The following is a 20,933-nucleotide window of genomic DNA, read 5'->3' as shown; positions in this document are numbered from 1 at the left end:
ATACGGTTGAGTTACCATTTAGTAGAAATCCCGCTGACCTTGGCAAGTCTTATACTGTTGCTCACCGCCGTTTTCTTTCGCTCGAACGTAAGTTTGTTCAATTACCCTCACTCCGCGATGATTACGATATCGTTATACAGGATTACATTAGTAAAGGTTATTTAACTGAAATTAACGACACCGCTAAGGAAACCGATAACGGTTATTATATACCGCACCATGCAGTTATCCGCCCAAGCAAGACTACCACTAAACTACGTGTAGTTCTTGATGCTAGTGCTAGAACATCTAGTGGACTGTCACTTAATGACGTCTTGCATACTGGTCCAAATTTACAGGCAGACTTATTTTTGCTTTTACTCCGCTTTCGTTTGTTCCCTGTGGCATTGTGCGCTGATGTGGAACAAATGTACTTACGCATTAGGGTGACCACAGACCACCATAAATATTTAAAAATATTGTACCGCTTTAAAAATGATAAACTTCGCATTTTCGCTTTTAACTGTCTGCCCTTTGGTTTAAAGTCATCACCTTATTTAGCAATGCGTACTATACGTCAATTAGCATCAGAAGAATGTTATCGTTATCCAGAAGCCGCTAGTGTAGCTGAGTCTCAATTATATATGGATGATCTCGTCACATCCCTACACGAAGATATTTCAGCTATCAAACTATCGAAACAACTAATTTCACTCTTTAAATCAGGAGGTTTTAATTTAACAAAATGGGCAAGTAACTCCACTGCCTTTCTTAATAGCCTTCCAGAAACGCACCGCTCTTCTGTAAGCTTCTCTGATGATGCTAATAATACCATGAAAGTTTTAGGCCTTGCATGGCTTCCCGCTAATGACTCATTTTTTATGACGAGCTCAAACACTAATGAAAAGTGCACTAAAAGAACAATATTATCTTTAGTCGCACGCTTGTTCGACGTGCTTGGTTTGGTTGCTCCAGTTATACTGTTCGCTAAATTGCTTATTAAGGAACTCTGGAATTCTAAAATAGACTGGGATGATACACCTCCAGATACAATTATTTACCGCTACTCTTCACTAGTGAAAGAGCTTCCATTGCTTTCAACTATCGCAATACCGCGCCATATTGGAGTTTTTAAAGACTGTGAAGTAAATATTGTTGCATTTTGTGATGCAAGCTTGAACGCTTACGGTTGCGTTGTTTATTTACACATTACAGATCCCACAGGAGATATTACTTTAAGATTATTGTGCTCAAAATCAAAGGTTTCTCCGGTTAAGATAACTACATTAGCTCGCCTTGAGCTTTGTGCCGCTCTTCTTTTGTCAAAATTAGTTAAACTTATTTATAACGCTTATAATTCTTTACATCCTATCACCGCTATATACGCTTTCTCAGATTCTACAATTGCTCTTTCTTGGATTAAATCTTCCCCGCATAGATGGTCAATATTTGTAGGAAACCGCATCGCTCAAATTCAGGAGAATTTATCACCTGACCGCTTTTTTCATATTAATGGTAAGGAAAATCCTAGCGATTGTGTGTCACGAGGTCTTTTACCGTCACAAATTATTAATAACTCGCTTTGGTGGCAGGGTCCTTCTTGGGCCTGCTATCCTATTTCACAATGGCCTATTGAACCTTTTGTACCTTGTAAATCTGGAAGTGACATACCTGAAATGAAAAAATCTGTAACACTTACCGCTTTAACTGTTGTCGAAGATTCCCCAATATATCAACTTGGGTTGAGAGTTTCGTCATGGTCAAAACTTCTTCGCTGTGTTGTTTATGTACTTCGATTTATAAGAAAACTACCGCGAAACAAGTTTGTAACCGCATCCGATTTAAATACTGCTGAGAAAGCTATTATTCGAGCTCTTCAAGCTAAATATTTTGGTCATGATATTGCCAGCATTAGAAAATTAGATTTACCTTCGAAAAATATTCGTAAACTTAGTCCATTTATTGACGAAGATGGAATTTTGCGTATTCAGGGTAGACTTTCGAGCTCTGATTTACCGTTTGAAACGCAACACCCCGCTTTATTGCCAAAACACGATCACATAATAAATATTATTGTTGATTATTTTCATAATACAAACTTGCACACTGGTCCGGACCTTTTGATGTCCATTATTCGTCAACGCTTTTGGATATTGTCCGCTAGAAACGTTATAAGAAAAAGAGTGCATATGTGTAAATCATGTTTTCGTGTATCACCTTCACACCCAACTCCCATGATGGCTGACCTTCCGTCAAGCCGTGTAATGGAGGCCAAAGCTTTCTGTCACACGGGAGTAGATTACGCGGGCCCATTTAAGATAACGCTTGTACGCAAACGTGGTCATCATTCACAAAAGGCTTACATTTGCCTGTTCGTATGCTTAACGACAAAGGCTATACATATTGAGTTAGCCTCGGATTTGTCAACGGACTCATTTCTTGCCGCTTTCAAACGTTTTATATCTCGTCGAGGTCCAGTTTCTTTCATGTATTCAGATAATGGCACTAATTTTGTTGGCGCAAAGGCTCAGTTAGATGAAATGTATAAACTTCTAGTTTCAAATAATTTTATATCCGCATGGAATGATGAATTAACTAAATACCGAATCATTTGGAAGATGATCCCGCCTCGGGCTCCACATTTTGGAGGTTTATGGGAATCAAACATTAAATCCGTTAAAACTCATTTAAATAGAGTAATAGGCGCACAAATTCTCACTTACGAAGAGATGTTAACTGTGTTGAATCAAATAGAATGTCTTATGAATTCCAGACCTTTATGTCTTTTATCCGCAGATCCCAACCCCGAAATTCTCACACCCGCACATTTTTTGATGTCCACTCCTTTGCAGTATTTACCCGCGTCTGAATTGTCCGCAAATCAGATGAGTCTAACTAATCGCAAAGCGTTGTTAGATAGTTTGGTTAATTCCTATTGGAGGAAATGGAGATTAGAGTACCTGCATACGTTGCAAGTCAGACAGAAGTGGTGTACATCAGATAACCCCGTGAAGGTTGGGACAGTAGTTCTTATTCATCAAGATGACATTCCACCGCTCCGCTGGCCACTTGGAGTTATACAAGAGGTGTATCCAGGTGCCGATAACATTATACGCGTTGCTTTGGTAAAAACGAAATCTGGATTTCTTAAACGTCCAGTTGTAAAATTATATCCGCTACCGCTAGAATAAATTAGAGTACCGCATGTCATCAACCGCTTCAACTCTACTCGTAAACATTCCTGATGGCTTATTATTAATTAAAATTTGTTTATTTTCAAATAACTTCCCGCTATTTAAGCTTTATGCTTCCTATCTTAGTATCTTTATATATTTGTTGAAAGTCCTGCGAACTTTCAAGGCGGGCAGGATGGTCACGCGGATTTAGTAATGGGATGCTAATGAATTATTGGGATGGCGCCACCTTTGGAGTTTGTTAGTTACTAATTACCGCGACTATCCAAAGCGTGGTTCTACCCGATCGATCACGCTTTACCGCTAGCTGCCTAGATGGCGGCACTTGTATATTGTGTGGTGCTTGAGCTTACGAAAAGCTACGTGAGCTTCGTCACCCCCTCCCGCCGCCCGCGTGCTTCCATCGCCGACGCCCGCACGACAGTCACTGGCAAGGTCTACAGGTGAGTGCAAGTTCTTTTAATTTATTGCCATTTTATTGCTGTGTTCGTGTAATCATTCGCCCGCCCGCTCGCTTATGTGTATTTAATTTATATCTTTAGTTTGATTACTAGCTATTGTTTTACCGCTATATAGTTTTACCGCTCCGCTAATTATAAGTGACAAACATTTGTCACATACCGCTTAGGACGGCTATTTACACGCCTTTCTACAACCCCGCTTTATATGCTCCCGCCGCAGGAGGGCTATTTACACGCCCCCTTGCTACCCCATAGGTCTTTGATCAAGTCTTTAACTTCCATCGGGGTGACGGGTGGTAACACATCAGAGGGTGGCAAGGAGGCTCTGCGTTCTACCTCACTGTCTACTAATTCGACATGCACAGGGTCCACGGATTGAGTGCTGGGCGTGCACTGGGTTTGCAATGTATCGGCCAGCAGCTCTGCTTTTTCGTCATCATCGAACGCCGTGAGTCGGCCTGAGGGGCCTACGAGGGGGGGCATAGTTACTACCGTATCCGATTTGAGAGTACGAGCTAAGCGGTAGTAAGACCTTTGGGAGGGCGCGAGTCCTTCTAAGAAATCAGACCATCTGGCATCTCGGACTTCGGCGATGCGAGACTTTACGTCGCGTTGTAGGGCACGCATTCGAATACGATTTTCCGCGGTAGGATACCTGTCGTAGGCGCGTATCGAGGCGTTCTTAGCTCTAAGGAGTTCCCTAATATCGTCGGACAATTTGAAGCGGTGAAGGAAGTCCTCCGCTACAACTTGTTTCGATGACCTATCTAATGTCGAGGTGATGTGTGACGTTAAGATGTCTATGGCTTCAGCGGTATCCTGAGGAGACGGGGTAGAGTCCGGGCTAAACGGTAGCGATGGTGGATCAGATTCAGCCAGGCTGATGCCCAGCGTGTGCCAATCCACCACAGTCCTCGTGACGGGAACGGAATCGGGAGCGCGACCGAGCTTCATAACGACGGGACGGTGGTCTGAATCTAACTCTGAAACTACTTCGATCGAGTGTAAGCGCAGAGTTACGTTTTTTAATAACGCTATGTCGAGTATATCCGGGCGATGCGCGATATTTAGCGGGTAGTGAGTCGGGATTAGCGGAGCGACGATATCGAAGGCGAGATTATCGACTAACGCGTCAAGCCGCCTGCCATTCGGGGTTGTGGTGTGTGAGTTCCACCTGATGTGTTTACAATTTAGGTCGCCCGCCAGAATGACAGAGCTCCCCATGCCGAGCAGCGCCTCGGTATCACTGCTTAGAACGATCTTATCCGGTGGAAGATAAACGGACGCGATAACGATCGGCGCGTGTCCCGTCAGTGAGATTCGGCACACTGATGCTTCGATATTAGCGAGCGCGGTGGCTCTGCCTCTGGCATTGCTGAAGTCCATGGGCGACGGTAACCGCTCACCATCAGGTAGGCCGTATGCGCGTCTGCCTACAAGGGCAATAAAAAAAAAGAGTTCACAGTGGATCGGATCTGTTAGGCAGTGCTTGTTTGTTTAACTCTTGACAGTGCGGATGTGGTCTTCCTTTTCTTGCCCTTATCCTACTACGTAGGGTTGACATAGCATGTTCTATCTAGCAGGTCTATGATAGTCATCTCTGCATCACACCCTTTTACGCATTTCATCATTAATTTAGCGCTTTAGTGATATTTAGCTCAGAATTTTAGTGATATTTCCATTTTAGCACACATCTGAGCAATAAAAAAAGTCTGATCTTGAGCGGTAACAGGAGCTGTAGACATTACAACGTGAGTATAATTTACAATTGTTATAGTAAAATTGGAATAATGATAACTATTGTTACTTGAATTTTTCAACCAATTCACCAACAACGTTCTTTTCTGCAGCGATTATCTATCTGGTAACGAATGCATTGGACATTACGCGTGCCAATATGAATTGGGCGTGATGAAAAGGAAAAAAAATTAGTACAAATAAATGTAAATTTTCAAACATATTTAAGGAAATTAAAGACTGTTTGCAACACAAATACGCTTGCGATTTTTACTAGATTGACATATCTTATTATATCAAACATTGGCATTCATGGTAACCTGGTTACAATATTTTCACAATGTTATTGGCATGAGCGATGGATGCGTTTGTTCACTGCTGACACGAACCAAACAATAAGTATTTAATGAACTTTGAACCTTGCGTCAGTGAAGACAAATTCGATTATCGAGACCTAAGTCTATTAATTAACTTTAAATCTACCTTTAGATATTATAATGTTAGTTTAATAGCTATTAATAGGGATATCTATTTAATCTCTTATATAATTGGGGTCACTTTGACTCGTAACGTTTCGGGGGTAATTATGTTGTTGATACATATTTTACGGTTGCAATGTGTGAATTGAAAAAAAATTGAAATTGTGTTTAGCATGATTTCAAGAACTCAAAGAGTTCTAGATTGAACGGAAAAGATGGCCGGCGTATTTGTGTCGTGCGATGTGATTAGGTCAGTCATAAAATTTGCAGGTAGGTGCGATTTTTTTTAAGTATGTACATTTCACACGAAAGATTTCCATCATAAAGGGGATCACATAATTTTTCTATTTGCGGAATTATAGTTAGATCCTTTTTATTTTGTTTGCAGCCTAGTCACTGGCAACCGTTGAATACCTTATGCAACAATTTTCAAAGAAGGACATTTTGTAGTACTCAGAAAACCGGGAGGGAATTTCACACCAGAGCCCGATGATACTTTTTTGATTTTTTTTATTGTTTAGATGGGTGGACGAGCTCACAGCCCACATGATGTTAAGTGGTTACTGGAGCCCATAGACATCTACAACGTAAATGCGCCACCCACCTTGAGATATAAGTTCAAGGTCTCAAGTATTATGGGTATCTAAGCAATAAAAAATAATAATAAAAGAAATGGTTCATAAGCCTTTAACCATGCATACGATTGACGAAGCTCATTGAAGCTAATACGAAAAAAAAAAGCCATTTGAAATATTAGCATACAATAGAGTTACAATATGTACATAACATTACAATATAATTCTGTTCAGTAACGCAGTTCACATAGTATTATATAAGTTTGAAACTTCAGAAGGCTTTCGTCATCAAATAGTAAATTTTCAAAGGAAACGTGTAGAAAACAAAGTAAAAATAAAATTTGATACTTATATAATTATTATTATCATTATATGCAATTGACAAGTAAGAAAACAAGAAAATTTTAAGCTTCTGTCTACCTACTTGTTCAGGTGCATCTGCGATACTTTCATGACATAAATAAAACGAATGGTCCCGCAATAATCGAAATTCGACTATAATTAATTGAAATTCTAGGTTTGTACACTATTATGATTCTATTTTCAAATACTATTATTTTTATAATTACAAATTTCGCCAAGACTACATACACTATAGAAAACTATTAATAAAGACAAACAATATTTAATCTATTTTCAATTTAACAACAGACGTCAAGAACAAAAGTTTGACAATAAATAATTAGTATACCTACATGCGTGTGTGCGTCAAATACATGGTAGTGTGTGTAATGATTTTTTTATTGATTTAATGTATTTTTAAAACACAATTTAAAAAAATATTAACATTCTGCACTCCTTCTCTATATTCTCTATAAGTGTGTGAAATTTCATACTCCTCCGTCCACGCAATTTTCGTAAAAAGGGATACAAAGTTTTTCCTTCACGTATTAATATAATATAGAAATAAAATATTTGTAGTTCATAGGAACACATTTAAAAAGGAAGCTTTTCATTTTTATGTGATTCACTAAATTTTGCATAGATAGTGGAGGCTCATAAACAGTACTACGTAAATATCGTTGTATATATTTTTTTATGGGCCGGGGACCGTTCCTCATACGAGGTGTCCGCATCTAGGGGACACACTTAGGGGACTTTACAGTATGCAGCTATTGGAAATGCCGCTACCTACGCTAAGATAGATCGTGGTCCCCCTGCTAGAATGATTGCTAGCAATATACAAAAACGTACTATAAATATTTAAAAAAAGTAGAGATTTGTAGATTTCGACCCACAGTGCCTTTGGTTGTAGGTATTTTCGAAGTTTGTTTATCTTTGTCGGCAGCTTCCGTCTTACATTATGTTCTACCGCCAGTCAAAAGTGGTATTTATTAGACGACAGTGATGTATAACAAAAACATTTATCAAAATTATATTCATACTATATTTTCATTGGTGTGCCCTCATATTTTCATTGATGAAAATAACTGCTTCTTTCACATATGGTTTGTTCATTCATTATGGATCAATATTTGATGTTTTTTTTTTGTTATTAAATTATTTGTGTTTTAAACAACCTAGTGGCGTGGTAAATAGTGTCCTTAAGCCTACTGGGCCAGGTGTTGTGGGTTAGATTCCCACTTTGGGCAAAGAATCTGGTGACGAACAGTTTTGTTGGCTAGTGTTTGTATGTTCAATTTATTTATACAGGTTTAGTTAAACATATGTTCAGACAAGTCTCTTGTTCCCACAGAACAGTAAGTAGGTTGGGACTAGTGTGCTTAGTTCGAGTGTTTTAACGTTCTCGATAGCGTAAAAGTTAACTCAAATTTGTATGCAGTTGGAACATTGTAGTCGTCGTGGCCTAACGGATAAGACGTCCGGTGCATTCGTGTTGAAGCGATGCACCGGTGTTCGAATCCCGCCAGCGGGTACCAATTTTTCTAATGAAATACGTACTGAACAAATGTTCACGATTGACTTCCACGGTGAAGGAATAACATCGTGTAATAAAAATGAAACCCGCAAAATTATAATTTGCGTAATTACTGGTGGTAGGACCTTTTGTGAGTCCGCGCGGGTGGGTACCACCACCCTGCCTATTTCTGCCGTGAAGCAGTAATGCGTTTCGGTTTGAAGGGTGGGGCAGCCCTTGTAACTATACTTGAGACCTTAGAACTTGTATCTCAAGGTGGGTGGCGCATTTACGTTGTGGATGTCTATGGGGTCCAGTAACCACTTAACACCAGGTGGGCTGTGAGCTCGTCCACCCATCTAAGCAATAAAAAAAAATAAAAAAACAGCGCCTCTAGCGGCACACGTAGGCAAACGTACTGACGCCATACAAATTTGAGTTAACTTTTACGCTATCGAGAACGTTAATCAACTCGAACTAAGCACATAGATCACCGTGTGTGACTTATCTACGACTATTTATTAATTTAAATATAGGTATTAAATTCAAAAAAGATGAAACACTGGTCTGTTATTTAAATTTTTGAAATGAGCCTTATTCAATCTTTCGTAAACTCAAAACGTTGTTGTAATCAAAACAAGAATAATTATTATCTGATTTATTGGAAGTTGGAAAATTGAAAATTTATTTATTCAATTAATTTAGTAATGTGCCTCAAGCCATTGGTCTTAGAAAAAAAAGCTAAGTATTGTTAAAAATGAAGTAGACCATCGCGTACGAAAGAGATTCTCCATTTTCTGAAAATATTTAAACAGATTTTCCTTATTGCTAAAAAGTGGAATTAAAAAAGAAAAAAATTTACCAACATTGACATAAAAATCTAATTTTACGTAAAACCGACATTTCTCAAACTGAAATTGGGGGTCATGGCTAGATGGCGCCACTTACCTCAAGGCCGTTCGAAGGTTGCTCAGCACGGGAGGGGCACAAGTCGCAACGGTTCGTTCACAACTGCGCGTCGACTCCACGCCGAGCCGGCAGGCTATTTCACAACTCCTGTTTAACGATGTCTTAATATTTTAAAGTGATTGTAAATCGGAAAGGGAACTGCTGTTTTTTTTTAAATATATCAGCCCGAGTTGGCATAGAAATTTCGGGAAGACGGTGTAACGCCATCTGTTGGTTGAATACGAAATTTAGCTGCTTCCGTTAAACATTTTTCTTGATGTGCAATCACATTACCATTTAAAACTACGCACATGCTTAGCGTTTTATTACCATAAATACAGTCACGTTAATCGTATAGAATATCTTCTTATTCTTTTAAGAAATGCAAGTCAAGTTTTAATCTTATTTGTTAGACCAATATAAAATACAAAATAGATTCTAAATTTTTTGGTTTATTCCTTCTACTAAGGGAAATGACTATTATACTTATTTCCCATCCAACGTAGTATGATTCTAAATTAAATATAAAATTATATATACTAGAAAAGACGACTCTATCTAGTAAGATGCAGACAACTGTACTGTATTTGCTCACTGTACTTAATCAATTTCTTAGTCTATTCGCTACTGGTTACTTGGGAATACCTCCTAATTAATTGACCGTATCGAAAATAACGCTTATACTGCTTAATTTTAGCAAATTGTTTCAAAAATCAAGGATGTCTTGAGTGACTCCAAATTGGGATGAGGCTTTGAGCACGCCTTTTCCTCTAAGTGTTGCCATATCTTGTAATCTAACGGATTCAAATCTGGACTGGAGGAGGACCAGTCTTCGTGCCGGATGAAGTCGATTTCACGCGCCGCCAGCCAGTCTTGTGTGCTCTTCGCTCTATGAGCTGGCGCCGAATCTTGTTGGAATACCCAGTGCCTGTTATTGAACATGGTATGAGAAACAGGTTCCACAAGGTTCGTCAGGACTGTATTTTGATACACAACTGCATTCGTTTTTACACCTTTCTCACAAAAATGTACCTCTGTTAAGCCCCAATAAGAAACTCCCAACCATACCATGAGCGAGGATGGAAAATGACCTCGTTGGACACGCGGAATACGGTTGCTCGCTTCTTCACTACTGTGTGCGTACACCTTATCATTTTCTTTGTTGTAGCTCTCTTCTACGGTAAAAATTTTTTCATCCGAAAAAAGAATTTCCCGATATTTTTTTCCCGCGTACCGCTTCAACAAAGCGCGGCATCTCTTCAGTCTCAGGTCCATTAGATGAGTATTCAAGCGATGTCCTGTTTTTCTTCGATATGCCCGAAGCCCTAAGTCTTCATTTAACACCCTTTTCACCGTGGTTCTGCTTAACCCCATCTGAAGGGCCAACAGTTTCTGCTTACGTTTGGGATTTCTTTGAATTCGCGCCTTCACAGCTTTTATCACTGCTGGAGTCCTAACAGACCGAGGGCGACCACTTCTTGACCCGTCATCTACACTAGAGTCTTCATTGTATCGTTTGATGGTACGATAAACGAATCTTTTGGTTATATTCTTTGGCGCGTAACCGCAACGATGCAACGCAATAACTGCAACACGGTCTTCTTTAAGCGTCCACTCCATTATTTAAAAATGAGTAAAATTCTAAAAGTATACATTTTTATTTTCATGAACAATTCGAAATTCGAATTCAATAAACTTTTTTGTGGCCAGCATTCTAAAAGAAAAGTTTTTACTGTGTGACAATACTTATGACCTGACTAGGTATTTTCAATATTTGTTGTACTTTATTTGTGCTTACAAATAATTATTTTTATTTCAATTTTAAATGGCGATGGAAAAATAGATATACTAATGTTAATGCCGCCACTTATCCCGAGATATGCGTCGCGTATGACGACTATCCCAAACCTTTTTTTTTTTATGATTGAAAGTTTACTGGTGGCCCGAAGGCCTTTCCAGTTTCACCAGGACAGGTGGGCGAGCAAAGGCTCAGCCAAGAGGGGTGGGATTTGCTAACAACTGCCCGAGCGCCTCCGAAGGAGACCTAACATCCCAAACCTCCAAAGTGGCACACATTACCGTTTCACGACAAAAGTAGGCAGGGTGAGGGTACCTTCGGTTGACGCAAGTGCTCACCGGCCATGGGTGTTCCGGCCGGTGCCTGTACCGCATCGCCCGGAGAGAACGTAGCTACGATGCTCGGCAGCGACGAGTCCTAGAAGACGATGCTGAACTTTTGCGAGTCCACCATCTCACAGAAGGAGGTGGCGGAACGAGATAAGGGAGAGCTCATCGCTCTCTGCACCTATCCGTAGTTACCGAACCGGGGGGCGGGTGAGAGAGTGCAAAAGGAGTCGTTTGGTGCGGTAGGGTCTTAAAAATATCCTTGGGCCTGCCGGTCTGCTCCCAATATCTGCAGACTGTCAATCCTATATACCCCGCGCGCCCCCTCGGCACCGACACCTTGTAGGTGGTTCAGGATGCTGTCCCAAAAACAAAGTGTGATGGTACCTACCCGTATGGGCTGGTAATACGCACATACCACCAGTAATTACACAAAAATTATAAATCTTCTGCAGTTGCCATTTTTAATGTAGGTGTGCCGTCTTCGCGGCAAATTTTAAATCTGACATTTTACAACGCCAATCGATCTCCACGTTCGGATCCATCAAAATGACAGCGAAGCTACATCGCATGCACACACACATCGATTACGAACGGGAGCCGAGCAACACGCAACCGAATCTAGAACATTTTAAACTTAACCGAAATCGACGACCGCGGGTGAAGTTAAATTATAATTCATTAACAAAGGCCTAGTGATTCTAGAACAGTGCACGCGTCCAGGAGCTCCAGTGGCAGTCCCAGGTGCGTATGTGCATTTACACAATTTGTTGAATCCTAGACGTACATCGGGGACCTAGGATACCTTGCTGGGCAAGTTCCGTATCCATCCCCGACCAGGGATCGATTGGTTTGTCCAGACCCAGTGTGTGTGTCGCGACGATAACCGGCTAAAACATACTACCGAGCCGGGAACCAACGTCTCACATACATTTTATGGTGCCGAAACCCGGGAATCTACCGTCACAGCAAAATACAAGTTCTTAAATTTAACTAGTATTTAACGTAACTACTTTTTAACCGCTTTCTTAATTATATTACGATCAACTTCATTAGGCCTAAGACAATACGAATCACGTCATCAATCCACTGTGCAAATTAATTGCAATCCGTAACGCTGTGCATACAATCAAATAACATAACGGTGTATGTACTTCATTCTCTTCAGTGCATTAATTTGTAAAATTCATTATATTAAACGTAAAAGAGAATCTAATAAATAATTCTAGATTAATTGTCGTCAACTTTACGAGGATACCCTCCGTCTTCGTTTGTTGAACGTATAACGCTGCATTGTTCGCCCATTAGTTAATTATGTATCTTGGTACAAAGTTATATTCTCATAAATATAATTGTTGTGCTAATACCGATTTTAAATAATATCACGTTTGGTTTAATTTTAAAACATTTAAATTTAAATCTAAACCTATACCAATCTTGTTTTGTCACGATCAAATACCGTCCACGTATTGACAAATTAATGAGTTACTTTGTGAATTTTTATTTTATTCATTTTTCGTTTCCGTACTTACCTACCTACCTATAAATATCGTTTGGTGATTACGGTTCTTTGTGTTTGCGATATTATTCTAATACTTACAACTCAGGTATACGAACACATACGTCATCTTTTACCTGAGTTATTCAATTGCAAATGGGTTATTGACCTTGTAGTTTTATCTTTTTGTATTGGTTGCGTAATTACAAAACATTTTACATTACAAAAAACATTTTACATTAATCGTTCATTTTCCTTCAAATATTCATAGTACTTATTTTTTATTTTTTTGTTTTATTTTTTTAATTTAATTGAAATAAAATCGTAGCTCCGATTAAGAATGTCACATTCCGTGAAGCGGAAGGTATCGTGTGCTGTACTTAAGAAAAGTAAATCGAGGTCGATGGACACAGATGAAATTTCGGTTCAGGACCTACCAGTATTGCGACGTAAGCGTACTTTATCTTTAAATCGATTAAAGAAAACATTAGTTATTGCCCGAGCGGCTAAATATGATCCGGAACAATGTAATACATTCCTTGCTTGTTTTTCGGAAGTAAAAAAGGTTGTTAGTGCCTTTGAGGCTGCATACGGTGACATTATATCACTGATAGACAGTTGCGATGAGGAGGCTGAGGACCTACTTCGCATGGAATTTGATGATATTCATATGGAGATTCTTTCTATATATCGGCAGTTGACTATCAAAACGGGTAGTGAATTGAACACTTCGCTAGAATCTTCCAAAGTAACAAGTCACAACATAAAACTTCCTAAAATTTCTGTACCGCAGTTTTCAGGTGAAATAAAAGGTTGGCCTAAATTCCATGACATATTCCACTCCCTCATTCATAACAACGCAACACTTACGGACTCAGAGCGTATGCATTATCTAATATCAAGTTTGTCTGGAGATGCCGTGGCACTCATACGCTCCTTCCCTTATGAAGGGAAATTCTATCAGGAGGCTTATCAAACATTGATTGATCGTTATCAAAATAAGCGTGATTTAGCTTTCACCTGTTGGAAAGAAATACTTAATGTAAATTTAAAATTAAATTCTCCATCTGACTTTCGACGTAGTCTTGATTTGTTTAACGAAAATTTATCGATATTGAAAGGGTTAAACCTGCCAACTGACAGTTGGGATTTTATACTTAGCTACTTAGTTCTTTCAAAGCTGGACTCAAACACTCGTCGTGCTTTTGAAATACAATTTTCCGATTCTGAGTTGCCAGCCTTCAACGACCTCAAACGATTTTTACAAAACAAATGCGAGGCCCTTATACGCGATGGCCACTTCTTTGTTCATGATCGTCCTGCTCCGGATAAGCCACGTTCTGCTGCGATTCATAACGTTGTTTCATTCAATAAGAAACCGGTTTCTACTTTTTTATCAAACACCCCACCGAAGAAGAATGATTCTAAGGATATGCTGACACCAACTACCGTAGTAAATTCTACTCCACCGACACTCAAGTGCTCGTACTGTGACGGTGAGCACACTATAGTCTCTTGCGAATCATTTTCACAAAAATCGGTAGATGATAGATACAATCATGCGAAGCTTCATCGATGGTGTTTCAATTGCTTACGCGCCTCGCATCAATTAAAAAATTGTAAATCTATCTTCAGATGTAAAATTTGTAGACAGAACCATCACACGCTTCTCCATCGAGATTTGTGTGACACTGGCCGCGAGGACGTAGCCAAGAGTCATGTATCGATTAATCGACTGCCACCGTCTTCTAGTCAAGAGCCACAAACGCAGGCTTTTACAAACATGAATGGTAGCTCTGTAGTTCTGCTGGCTACTGCTAACGTTGAAGTGCGCGACTCATCTGGTCACTTTCATACTCTTCGCGCACTCATCGACCCTGGTAGTCAATCACATTTCATTTCTAATCAAGCTATGGAACGATTGGGCTTAAAGCCTAAGCAAACTTCACGAAATGTTTGTGGCTTGGGGCAATCATCGACGTCAGTGACTGGAATGGTGGAGCTTCAACTCGGAGTTCATCAAAAGAATTTATTTAATTTAACGGCTCTCATCTTACCATCTATTTGTGCACAAATGCCCACTGCTCGTCTTGATCTTTCTTCATGCGAACACCTACGTAATTTGCGACTCGCTGATCCGAATTATAATAAGCCTGGACCAATAGATCTGCTTATCGGTGCTGAAATGTTTTCAACGCTGTTACTGCCCGGAAATATTTCAGGTAGTCCTCATGAACCCTCAGCCTTGAACACCATCTTCGGATGGATCCTGATGGGAAGTGTCAAATGCAGGGATGAGACAAAACACTCAAATTCTTTTTTTCTAAGAGAACACGATACTCCTCTCCATGAGGAATTGAGGAGACTGTGGGAGTTGGAGGTCATACCTAAATCATCAGTTCTAACGCCGGACGAGCAGCAATGTGAGAAACTTTTCACTGAAACCCACGCTCGAGGTACATCTGGAAGGTACATCGTTTCTTTGCCGTTTGGGCGGAGAGATGGGGAGTTACACTTTCCGGGTTCGCGTGAAAATACATTGCGAAGATTCCATTCATTGGAACGAAGACTTCTTTCAAGTCCAAACCTTCATCAGCAGTATTCGGACTTCATGCTGGACTACTTACATAATGGTCATAGGAGTATCCTTTTATATGCTAAGTCTCGCGTGGCCCCAATTAAGAGAGTTTCATTGCCGAGACTAGAGCTCTGCGCTGCGGTTCTGCTCGCTGACCTGCTCAAATTCGTAAAAGAAGTGTATGTACCGTTACTTCCGCTTTCTGATACATTTGCTTGGTCAGATTCAACGGTAACTCTGTCATGGATTCGTGGCCATTCCTTGCGTTGGAAAACATTTGTTGCTAATAGGGTTAGTCATATCCAAGAAACTGTCCCCGAAACTCACTGGAATCACGTGCGCTCTAATGAAAATCCTGCGGACATAGCTTCCCGCGGTATGTGTCCGAGCGACCTACTCCAGAGTGAGTTATGGTGGGCGGGACCGAGCTGGCTTCAGCAACCTTCATCTTCATGGCCTTCAAATTCCGGTCTCAAGGTGAACGAGACTGATATGCTTACCGAGGAACGCTGTTTTTCGTTGATCGTGAATGATGAACCTAACTTTATCGATTCTTTGCTCGAAAGGTTTTCATCAATTCGTAAGGTTCAACGTATTATTGGTTATTGTCTTCGTTTTATCAGAAATGCTAACAAAAAACAGACACGTGTTCCGGGTACCTTTTTAGGTCGTGCAGAACTTCATGGGGCTCTGATGACGATTACCAAGCGAATTCAATTTCTCAACTTTCAGGATGAAATTCGTAAGCTCGAGAATGGTATACCATTACCCAAACCGTGGAGAAAACTCAATCCATTCCTGGACGACCAAGGAGTTGTCAGGGTGGGCGGCCGTTTGTCTCGTTCTGGTCTTGAGTTTAGTCATAAGCATCCTGCTCTGTTGCCGCGTCATTCTGGGTTCACATACATGATCATCGAAGCAATTCACAAAGAGAATTGTCATCCTGGGTTGGGAACGACACAATATCTTTTGATGCAGCTGTTTTGGGTATTCTCTTCTAAACGTGCTATTCGTCATTGCTTGTCAAAATGTGTTTCGTGTTATAAAACTAATCCGAAATTATTGGAACCATTCATGAGTGACTTGCCGGCTTCTCGTGTGAATCAAGTCAAACCATTCTCTATTGTTGGCGTGGACTACGCAGGTCCATTCCAAATCAAACTCGGTAAGCATCGCGGTGCCAAAATCGGTAAGGCCTATTTGTGCCTATTCGTATGTTTTAGTACCAAAGCAGTTCATTTGGAAGTGGTTAGTGAGCTCTCGTCCGAAGCCTTTATTGCTGCCCTGCGCCGTTTTGTTGGGAGACGCGGTAGGGTGAATGTTATACACTCCGATTGTGGTACGAATTTTATTGGAGCTCAGAAGATCCTTAATCTTTATATGCATTCTGCTTCTGAGTCTCAAAACATTGAATTTAAATTCAATCCCCCTTCTGCTCCACATTTCGGAGGTGTATGGGAAATACAAATTAAAGCAGCTAAAACTCACTTACATCGTATTATAGGTAATCAAACTTTAACGTTCGAAGAGTTAACAACACTTTTCGTTCAAATCGAAGCTTTGCTAAATTCTCGGCCGCTTTGCTCTTTGAGTTCAGATCCTAACGATTTGAACGTTTTAACGCCGGGACATTTCTTGGTTCTGGAACCACTTACCGCCGTTCCAGATTCTAACTTGTTGGATGATCAGATGTCTAGATTGAATCGCTGGCAATTGATTCAACGTTTCCAGCGGCATTTCTGGCAACGCTGGAAGTCTGAGTATCTGCATTCCCTAACTCAGAGAGCAAAGTGGAACAAAAGGGGCGAAACTTTGAATGATGGTTCTGTTGTACTGATTAAGAGTGAAAGTACAATGCCGTTGCACTGGCCTTTAGCTCGTGTCTCCAAGCTTCACGCCAGCCCTGATGGCGTGGTTCGTATTGCCACTGTCCGTACAGCCAATGGCAAATTCTACACTAGGCCATTAACGAAGTTAGCTCCCCTACCTATTTATTCTGATTAACTAAAATTCTAAAATTATTAAAATTATATTGTCTTTAATTTAATTTAGATGTAGGTTTCTTTAGTAATTTCTTTAGTTTTCATTATCATTTAACTTAGTGGAAAATCCAATAACTTGTATTTTGGTGGGCGGTATGTGCCGTCTTCGCGGCAAATTTTAAATCTGACATTTTACAACGCCAATCGATCTCCACGTTCGGATCCATCAAAATGACAGCGAAGCTACATCGCATGCACACACACATCGATTACGAACGGGAGCCGAGCAACACGCAACCGAATCTAGAACATTTTAAACTTAACCGAAATCGACGACCGCGGGTGAAGTTAAATTATAATTCATTAACAAAGGCCTAGTGATTCTAGAACAGTGCACGCGTCCAGGAGCTCCAGTGGCAGTCCCAGGTGCGTATGTGCATTTACACAATTTGTTGAATCCTAGACGTACATCGGGGACCTAGGATACCTTGCTGGGCAAGTTCCGTATCCATCCCCGACCAGGGATCGATTGGTTTGTCCAGACCCAGTGTGTGTGTCGCGACGATAACCGGCTAAAACATACTACCGAGCCGGGAACCAACGTCTCACATACAGTAGGTATGTTATTATTTTTGGAAGGTTCTACTTCACTGTAGAAGTCATTTGTGAATCTGCAGTAAGTACGTATTTCATTCGTACGTCACAATGATCGGTTAGGTAGTTAAAATTTGGAAGCGTAACAAACATTAAATATTAGTGTAAATTAAATATAAATCAACAGCACTGAATTACTTTAGAAATAAAAATGTCTATTTCACCTTACATTCTCACAAAGTCGTGTCTGAAACGACACAAAAACGATTGCACGTAGTATATTCAAAACGCAGTAACTTCACTAATATTCTATATATATTTTTATTAACATTACATTATTATTATTAACAGTACAACAGCTGCCCCTCCCTTCAAACCGAAACGCATTATTGCTTCACGGCAGAAACAGGCAGGGTGGTGGTACCTACCCGTGCGGACTCACAAGACGTCCTGCCTCCACTAATTACGCAAATTATAATTTTGCGGGTTTGATTTTTATTACACGATGCTATTCCTTCACCGTGGATGTAAATCGTGAACATTTGATAAGTACGTATTTCGTTAGAAAAATTGGTATTCGCCTGTGCGATTCGAACACCGATGCATCGCTTGATACGAATGCACCGGACGTGCACCGAATCCTTTAAGTCACGACGGCTTACATACAATGCATCAGACGTCTTAGTCTTTAGGCTTTTTAAAAACCATGTGTAAGTGATATTTCCTGAAAAAAAAAAAATAACTATTTTAAAAAAGAATTAATAATCGTATTCGGATTTTAATACTGTATGGTATATAACGTTATTTTTCTTGAGAGATCATAAATAGCAGGCTAATTCATTTGTTTGGCTTGACCAAGTGATTACAATACTAATGAAAGTCTTACCTCAAAATAAAGATAATTCATAATACGGATGCAGTGGAATTTTTTCCTATGTGTACCTTATTCTCTTGAAACCCATACCCGATCCTGTGGACCGAATGGTAAACAATCGACGTCGCCCAAAACACGTCATTACGGATCGTCCCGATCCGTTAACGGTGCTTTTAGGTACCTCAAGCACCGGCACCGCCCTCGCTGAGCCCGTCGCTCGACGAGTAAATTAACCCATAGACACAGTCCACTGAGTTTCTCACCGGATCTTCTCAGTGGGTCGCGTTTCCGATCCGGTGGTAGATTCTACTCTTGCTAGAGCCAGTGTTAGCAACACTCTGCTTTGAGCTCCGTGAGCCCACCCACACGTGAAGGAGAAGCTGAAATAGCCTCTCAGAGTTATAGGTAGGAAAATAATAATAACAATTGAAACGATTTGTTTAAGAGAATAAACACACATTTTGTGCAGAAGTAATCAGGTGTGCTGCACGCTCGGTTTTTACTCCTATCTCGCTCACACTTTTTGGATATCTGTTCATTGTCATATGAAGCAACAATCGTTTGAAATTGTCGTGGCCCTAAGAATAAGGCACCTTAAGTATCGGGCAATGAGACTGTGCCAATGTTCAAATCCCGCAGACAGGTACTAATTTTCACTTCCGTAATGAAGGAATTACATTAATATTTTCAACAAAACAAAATGAATACCGCTCAAATATTTGATTAGCGTAATTGCGATGCAATTTACATATGGACCTCAAATTTTAAAGTGGATAGCGATTTCAATTGTGATATCTATGGGTTTCGATAACTATTCAACACCAGGTGGGTTGTGATCTAGTCTACTAATGAATACAATAATAATAAAAATCTACAGAACCCATCATAGCAGAAAGCTAGTTCAGATAATCATAAGGCAGCGCAGGACAATTTGACGTTGATTAAATTGTTAGAACTACTGAGATTCCTCTCAACTGTGTGTCTAATGTAACGGTTGCAATAAACAATGGTGTCATAATCATAATCCTCATGAACCATAATGTGTAACAATGTCCACATCTTATTGCGAAAAATTCACTGGATTACTGTTTAGATTTTATACTAGTTTTTTTGTTTATCGAGTTCATTATAGCTCCTGTATTAAGAGTTACGATACTACATTGTCTTTGATAATGTGATCGGATGACTGCGTAGCTTTTTTACACGCGTTATATTAGCTTCACTTCTATGTGTGTTTGTAACGGACTCCTTTAGACGCGATTTTGAGTTTTGACACACTTTAAACGGCCAGATTTCATTTAAACTTTGTAGATTTATGGTGCTATTAGTTATAAATATTTTTCTGACAGATATGAGTAGAAGAAGAATTTTTATTTCAATCATATCTTAAAAAGCACCCAACGCTTTTTTTACAATAAAAACTTTTTTTTTAATACTATTTTCAATTTAAATTTGTTAAGTTTTTATTTCTATTTTTTAGTTGAATTTTATATAAATTGTATTTTTTATTTTTTTAAACTATAATTTATTATGCCTATTTCCCTATAGTTGGTAACCTACGAGGCTATCCAACTACTCACGGAGCGTAGGTGAGCTCAAGGGCTTATCCTGAGAGACATTACCGACACTGACCCTAGCAAGAGCAGTTCTTCGATGAATCTACCATCAGATCGAAATCGCGACCCACTGAGAAATTCAGTGGACTGTATCTATTGGCAAGTCGAGCTCTTCGTTTTCATAAGTCCTGTAATCCTTAAAATACTTACTGATAGAAACTAATTTTAGGTCGTCATGAAGATCAACATTCTTCACATAACAAGGGCTATCCTCTAGAAACGGAATTTGATGACTTGGAGAGAGTTAATGTGTGTACGGGCTGCATGAGCGAACACTACACTTGCATAGGTCACGACAGAACGCATGCAAGTTTTTTAGTATTATGAAGAGACAATTTATTTCTCTTGCAAATCGTGGAGAGCCGCGCAGCAATAATGCATTCCGAATAAAAGGGCGTGATAACTGTAATGCAGTTCAGTTGAGACTTCGGCCTCA

The 20,933-nt window shown here is 39.9% G+C and overlaps 2 protein-coding genes across 4 annotated transcripts in view; one reads left to right on the top strand and one right to left on the bottom strand.

The window, feature by feature from the left end:
• Positions 1–9,296, bottom strand: part of LOC101737339 (elongation of very long chain fatty acids protein 7) — a 125,464-nt gene extending 116,168 nt beyond the window's left edge. The window contains exon 1 of the mRNA XM_062675041.1: positions 9,232–9,296. The gene's annotated coding sequence lies outside the window, so the exon portion shown is untranslated. The remainder of the gene's footprint in view (positions 1–9,231) is intronic.
• The window catches only part of LOC101743614 (elongation of very long chain fatty acids protein 4), a 30,010-nt gene continuing 9,371 nt past the window's right edge, over positions 295–20,933 (top strand). The window contains exons 1-2 of one of the 3 annotated variants that reach the window (XM_062675033.1): positions 4,515–4,638; positions 5,322–5,385. The gene's annotated coding sequence lies outside the window, so the exon portion shown is untranslated. Of the gene's footprint in view, positions 3,617–4,514; positions 4,639–5,321; positions 5,386–11,831; positions 12,100–17,651; positions 17,840–20,933 lie in introns of those variants that run through there. The other 2 variants (XM_038018792.2, XR_009976149.1) reach the window with 2 other exon arrangements.

Source organism: Bombyx mori, chromosome 22, assembly GCF_030269925.1.
Source record: "Bombyx mori chromosome 22, ASM3026992v2".
Taxonomy (NCBI): Eukaryota; Metazoa; Arthropoda; class Insecta; order Lepidoptera; family Bombycidae; genus Bombyx; species Bombyx mori.
Note: the sequence above shows the minus strand (reverse complement) of the source record. Positions and strands in the feature narration are given on the sequence as shown.